At 41.6% G+C, this 7567-nt stretch overlaps 1 pseudogene; it reads right to left on the bottom strand.

Annotated features, from left to right (window-relative positions):
* Positions 1–6603: 6603 nt before the first annotated feature.
* On the bottom strand, positions 6604–7313 carry LOC132015193 (translationally-controlled tumor protein-like; annotated as a pseudogene).
* Positions 7314–7567: the final 254 nt, after the last annotated feature.

The following is a 7567-nucleotide window of genomic DNA, read 5'->3' as shown; positions in this document are numbered from 1 at the left end:
ACATCTGGGAGGGATATTTATGAAATTGCAAAGCCAGATATTGATGATGTTCAGGAGGGTGTTTTAAGACAGCTAATGGATTAGGACTGCATCATTTATAGTACTTTTGGATTAGTTGGCACCATGAGCAAGTGTTTTGAAGCCGTTTTTGATAAGCAACCAATTAGTCGTAGCAAATAAGCTGTTTCAGTTAGTTTCAGTCTTATCTTTCCGGAACAAGTATCTGCTGGGTCTGGTAGCTTACTCAATTTTTCTTATTTTCAATATTATTTAAATATATATAGGAAAGTGTGCCCTGCCCATGTATTGTCCAATGCACAGACAGGAAATTATGTTGACCTCAGTTTTCAAGTTGTACCATTAGAAAGGGCAAGCTTTTAAGTTCAGATTTTTCTTCCTACAAACTCTTTTAGGAGTTAACAATTTTTCCTGAGGAATGAACTGTTATATCTATTTACTGAATCCTAGGACAATTTTTACTTTTGTTATTACATTGGTTAATGAGTTCTGTGGTAAAATATTTATTGGAAAATCAGTCTAGTGAACCATCTACTCTGTGTGGGCAGATAAACCAGGATGTAAAGAAAGAGAAAATCATGATATAAATATTCAGCCAGAAAGCATGCACTTGAAAAAAGAGAGTGAAGTCATAAACTATGATGAACTACTATCTATCTGCAAGTGAGGAAAACGAATAAGAATCACTTGCCTCACTTGATATTCCAATACTAACAGATGTTATTTCTATGTTTATTTGCTTTCAGTCTGGCAGAGTGAATGGAACGAAATTAAGTGAATAAATATCCACTCCCCAAAACTTTTCTTTTTTTATAAGTGTTAGCCTAGCGTTCTGTAATTTTAAGCAAGCTATTCATGCTTTTGTCTGCAATGTTCACAGCAAAATATTCTTGTAGATGCACAGCTTTATTAAAAAAAAAAAAAAGATAAAAAAGAAGAAAGCTTTACCTGCTTCTTGGTAAACACATGGTATTCATATACCGAATAGTGCTTGATGGTCTATATTGCATCCACAAGACTATAATTCAAAGTTTTTTGCTCAATTTATAAATAACAAGAACATCTTTTGAGGGCTTTTATACCGGCTTTAAAATCCTGAAGGTAAATTCAGAACACTGGAATATTTGCCATATATACATCTGTTTGTTCCCCCCAAATGTAAGGATTAAAATGTTGTATGTATACATAAAAGTTGTCATTCAAGTATTTAAATATTTTTAGTGAAAGGAAGGAAAGAAATTTCTAGTATAAATTTTAGAATTTATATAATCACATTTCTGTGTCTTAAAAAGAGGAACAATGAAGAAAGTTATCCTTTACATGCTTGGAATTATATTTGTGGTTTCAAATAATGGAGACTTAACTCCAGAGTGAGGATCATTTCCTTCTGTCCCTGTGGAGAATGGCGACATCACTAGACCTCAGGGAATAGAGAGACAGGCCTGATTCCCCCACGCCCCTCCCACGCCCAGGTTTGTGCCTAGCTTTGTGTCTGTTCACTTTACTGGGTAGTCTCACTTCTGTTCTGGGAATACACTTATCAGGGCTCTCGAGAGTCACACCTCACAACCTCCATGACAGTTAAGTTTCTTTCTTTATTAAAAAAAAAAAGAGAGAGAGAGAGAAAAGAAAAGAAAGAAAAGAAAAGAAAGAGGGACACCCACTCTTGATTTTAGCTGCGTCCTGATCTCAGGGTCATGAGATTGAGCCCCACATTGTGCTCCATGTTCAGCATGAAGTCTGCTTGGGATTCTCTCTCCCTCTCCTGCTGCCCCTCACCCCATGCTCACTCACTCTCTAACTCTCTCCAAAATAAATAAATAAATCTTAAACAATGAAAACAACAGCAACAACAGTAACAAAAACAAAAGGCTGGGATGCATTGGCCTTGCTCAGGAACTCTCCCAGAACAGGTATCCATGGCCAAGGGAAGGAACCCATAAAAGGTAGGGGGCTCCCAGTCAGCCAATACAGATATGAATAGGAGAGGGTCATTTTTGGAGAAGGGACAGATGCTCGTCAGCAATATCAGAGCCATTGTTCTCATCTCGTCTGAGAATGGTAATCAGCACTGTTCTTCGGAGACTTGACTCAGACTGGCTTATACGGTATGGACAGGATTAAGAGATATGACATACAGGAATGACTCAGCAGTATCTTTGTCAGGATCCAGTGATTCAGTGATGCTCTTGAGAGCCCCGCTGCTCTGTGGTCCTCTGCTGCACCTCCATGATGTCCTTTTCAGCAGAGGGAAGGCTGAGCCGGGGCACACCACTCGGGGGCTCACCACTCACTCTTTGCACCAGTATTCCCACCAAAAGTCCCACTATGCACCCTTGTTTGAACAATTTAGACTTGTATCTTCTCTGGGAGAGAGTCCATTGAAGAAAGAGACAATGTTCCCACAAACTGTCATTGTATCACGTCTTCCAGTAAAATTCCTGTTAGGTAGGAGCCACAGTTATACATGGAGAAACCTTCCCCTTTCATCCCCTGTGAGAGCTGCGTGTCCACATTTACCAGGAACGTCATTCTTCAGAGTCTGAGCTAGAATGCAGAAAATGGGAGGAGAGAAAACATACCAATAGCAGCTCACAGAAATGGGACCTTTCCTGGAGCTGGGGGTCGGAAGAAGGAAAAACAGGCAGAAACAAATTCTTCAACAAGTTTATGTACTGTATTGATTATAGCATGATAAGCATCTGCTCATCTTCATTACAGACAGTTATTCCTAAGCTATGGAAATTTATTGTTCCATTTGAGAATGGAAACTGGCTAACTCCCCCTCCTCATCCTCCCCACCTCCCCCTCCCGTTCTTACCCCTCCTTCTCTCCACTCCTTCCCCTCCTCCCCCTGCCCCTCCTCCCCTTCTTCCTCCTCCTCTTCTTTGATCTTTGGTCTCTTGCAGATGTAATCCATCAATAAAACTCATTTTATGTGCAGTGGGATCATGGTGCTTGGAAAAGAAATAAACAGAGAATAAAACCTTGACCCAATTCCTGAAAATACAACTGAACTCCTTTTCACCACTTCTACCATTATTTAGAATTGAGTGATTGATAAAGAAGCATCACTCATCGTCAGGGGGCAAGGAAGCTAGTCTCATACCAGTCAGCAGTCATTGTATAAATCAGGACTGATCCCTGGAGACTTTATAAAAACAGACTCTTTTTTATGCTCCCATTAGTGGGATTTACTTACTATAGTATTTCATCTTAGAGATTTCTGATGGAAACAAGGAAGCAAGGACACAAAGGACCCATGGTAGCCTTCCTAGGTTTTGTCTCTTGTGTTGTTATTTGACTCTCGCACTTAGAGTCAAAATGTTAAAAAGAAAAGACTCACGGGGAGGCTCAGCTTTTTAGATGTAGAAAGGTTGATGGAAAATAAAAGGCCAGGTGGTAGGCAGTTCCAGTTAGCAATCTGTGACGCTTTAAAGGGAACCAAAGGTCTTCATCGGATGTTGGAAGTATCAACACAAGACCTGTTTCCACACAACACTGAGAGACCTCTCTGTTTCTCCCCCTTCCCCCGTCATGTTGTTTTCTGCATTCCAGAGAAACTCTGCTAAGGGCAGTATTTCTCTTTCTCTAACTATGTGGTCAGGAGCTATCTCACGGGCCTATCTTTGAAGGTGACCCTCACCAGATCTGTCATAGAAGCCTGAGGCTTTATTATCATTATTATTTACTTACTTATTTCAAAAAAGAGAGAACAAGTTGGGAGGAGGAGCTAAGGGAGAGGGAGAATCCCAAGCAGGCTCCATGCCCAGCACAGAGCCTGATGCAAGGCTTGATCTGACAACCAATGAGATCATAACCTGAGCCAAAACCAAGAATCAGACACTCAACCCAGGCTCCCTGAGGCTTGAGGCTGCAGCCTGGATGATTTCTTTTTTTCTTGTCAAGTTCACTAGTGCACATGACTGGACTCAGGTTTTAAGTGTTCCCATGTAGAGTCCATCACATCTTAAAGTAAGTTGATATTAACTGCTCAACGAGGATATTACTTTAAAGAAAGTAATATCAGTGGTCCCTGTGTTAACTTCTTCTTTTTTAAGGGTAAAGGAAAGTAAGATTTTGGGATTTGATTTCTGACAAGACTCCACATCTTGTCACCCCAGGTGAACAAATTAAATGACCCCCCCGCCTATGTTTTCTATCACTGTATTTATTTTGTTTCACCAATGTCTGTGTTAGTCACTGTATAGTAATGATTCTAATTATCATGTATACTCTGAGTATAAATCTCATTACTTGGTCATCATAGTAAATCTAGGTACCTTTATGTTGATAAAGGTGTGCCAATTCAGACCCGTGCAGTTATGTTTGCAGTGTTCTTAAATATTAATAGTCCTATAGAAGTCTCATTCTAAAATAGAATTGGAAGTGAACTGGAGCCGAAAAGTCAGTATCTGCTACCTTTCCTCTGATTCCTGTTCAAGTCTATTAATGGATGATGGCACTGAATAGATGTTATGCTTGCACAACATTGTGTCCTTGTTGCCTCCCATTGGCTGTGCTAGGATGGGCATGTTAAAACAAAGCATCTTCGAGTTTGGAGAGTGTTCGTGGAGCTCAGTATCTGAGTAGACAGATGGGTCGCTAGCCAGTTACACTGATGCTCCCCGTCTTGGCCTACAGGACCATGTGCTGCCCCATCTTGAAGCTGGGCTGGACCTATGACTCGCCTGAATGACTCTGCTTTGGGGAAAGCAACACTGTCTAGAGCAGTGTTGGGGGCCTGGAAGTCCCCACTTTTGCAGTTGGCTACCCTGCTGGGGACTCCGTGTGGACAGATAACTGGGGAAGGGAGGCCCTGGTGCCATTTCAGGGCCCCCACAGAGCTCAGCCCCTACTCAACCCCCATGTGTCTTAGTTTCAGAGGCTTTACCTGACATCTACACAAGGACGGTGAGTGTGTGCACGTGTGTGTGCGCAATGGGACACGACACTTTGCAGAGGCCATGATGACTACAGTATGCAGTATGCTCTCTGGTTGCTTATTGACCACTGAGTATTTTTATCCGAACCAATAGAGGCCAATTTCACCATTTCATTTCAGAATGAGTGGTTTTGCTGAGAATATTGAGGGCTCCTGCTAGAATAACTTTTTTTTTTCATTTTCTTCTATTTTATTTCTTGTCAGTGTTCCAAAATTCATTGTTTATGCACCACACCCAGTGCTCCATGCAATACGTGCCCTACTTAATACCCACCACCAGGCTCACCCAGCCTCCTGCTCCCTCCCCTCCAAAACCTTCAGTTTGTTTCTCAGAGTCCACAGTCTCTCATGGTTTGTCTCCCCCTCTGATTTCACCCAATTCACTTCTCCTTTCTATCACCCAATGTCCTCCATGTTATTCCTTATGCTCCACAAATAAGTGAAACCATATGATAATTGACTCTCTCTGCTTGACTTATTTCACTCAGCATAGTCTCCTCCAGTCCCATCAATATTGATACAAAAGTTGGGTATTCATCCTTTCTGATGGAGGTATATCTTCTTTATCTATTCATCCATATCTTCTTTATGGACCATATCTTTTTTTTTATTGCAATTTTTTTTAAATTTACTTTTTATTTTCAGCATAACAGTATTCATTATTTTTGCACCACACCCAGTGCTCCATACAATCCGTGCCCTCTATAATACCCACCACCTGGTACCCCGACCTCCCACCCCCCGCCCCTTCAAAATCCTCAGATTGTTTTTCAGAGTCCATAGTCTCTCATGGATCATATCTTCTTTATCCATTCATCTGTTGAAGGGCATCTTGGTTCTTCCCACAGTTTGGCGACTGTGGCCATTGCCGCTATGAATATTAAGGTACAGATGGCCCTTCTTTTCACTACATCTATATCTTTGGGGTAAATACCCAGTAGTGCAATTGCAGGGTCATAAGATATCTCTATTTTTAATTTCTTTTTTTAATTATTAAATTTTTTTATTTTTTATAAACATATATTTTTATCCCCAGGGGCACAGGTCTGCGAATCGCCAGGTTTACCCACTTCACAGCATCTATTTTTAATTTCTTAAGGAATCTTCACACTGTTTTCCAAAGTGGCTGCACAAACGTGCATTCCCACCAACAGTATAAGATGGTTCCCCTTTCTCCACATCCATTCCAACACTTGTTGTTTACTATCTTGTTAATTTTGGCCATTCTAACTGGTGTAACGTGATATTCCAATGTGGTTTTGACTTGAATCTCCCTGATGGCTAATGATAATGAACATTTTTTCATGTATCTGTTAGCCATTTGTATGTATTCTTTGGAGAAGTATCTATTCATGTCTTCTGCCCATTTTTTGATGTGATTATCTGTTTTGTGTGTGTTGTTTGAGGAGTTCTTTATAGATCTTGGATATCAGCCCTTTGTCTGTAGTGTCATTTGCGAATATCTTCTCCCATTCCGTGGGTTGCCTCTTTGTTTTGTTGACTGTTTCCTTTGCTGTGCAGAAGCTTTTTTTTTTTTTTTTTGAGTTTAAATGCAATTTTATTTTTAGACAACCTACATGACATGTTTTTCTCTTAAAAACAATGCCTCCGCTCCAAATAAATCGGGGTCAAAATAAATGAAGAGCTCAAGATGACATCAGTCCCATTTGTCTAAGTCCTGGTGTTGTGTGGATGAAGAGCAGCAGCCAGTTACGACAACAGGTGATACATCCAAAGTAATGGACAGATGAATTAACATTTCTCCATCTCTAAACCATCCTCAAAGAAAATCATATATGGGATCACACCATCCTCACGGTAGTCCAGCAAAGCAACCATGCCATCTGGATTCATGTTTTCACCAATAAAGAACTGGTAGTTTTTGAAATTAGCAAGGATGTGCTTGATTTGTTCTGCAGCCCCTGTCATAAAAGGCTATACTCTTTCTGGCCTCTGTTCTTCAAGTTTGCCTTTGGTGGATTTCATTTAATCTTTGATGCACTTCTTGTAGGCTTCTTTTGTGAAGCTGGTTTCCTACAAGTGATGGTTCATGACAATATCAACACCAGTGATGACTGTGCTTTCAGTACCTTCGCCCTCCGGGCCTTCAGCAGAGGCATTTCCACCAATGAGCGAGTCATCAATGTTACCCTCTGTCCTACTGACCATCTTTCCCTTCACCTCCAGACACAGCCCGTCCACTATCTCCCGGATCTTGTAGATGTCAGAGAACATCTCATCATGGCTGATGAGGTCCCGGTAGATGATCATGATGACGGCTGAAGAGAGATGACGGCTGCACTACCTTAGCAAGAGCCGGGAGCTCTGAGCGAGCGCGGTGCAGCCAGAGCAGCACTGTGGGGGGGGGGGGGGCCGGCGGGGGGGGGGGGGGGGGGGGGGGGGGAGTGGGCGGAAAAGGCCGACTCAGAAGCTTTTGATCTTGATGAAGTCCCAGAAGTTCATTTTTGCTTTTGTTTCCTTTGCCTTTGGAGACGTGTCTTGAAACAAGCTGCTGTGGCTAATGTCGAAGAGGTTACTGCCTACATTCTCCTCTAGGATTCTGATGGATTCCTGCCTCACATTGAGCAGGAATCTGTCAAAATC

Source organism: Mustela nigripes, chromosome 4 (genome assembly GCF_022355385.1).
Source record: "Mustela nigripes isolate SB6536 chromosome 4, MUSNIG.SB6536, whole genome shotgun sequence".
Lineage (NCBI taxonomy): Eukaryota > Metazoa > Chordata > Mammalia > Carnivora > Mustelidae > Mustela > Mustela nigripes.
The sequence above is the reverse complement of the archived record's forward strand: the minus strand, read 5'-3'. Positions and strand labels throughout refer to the sequence as shown.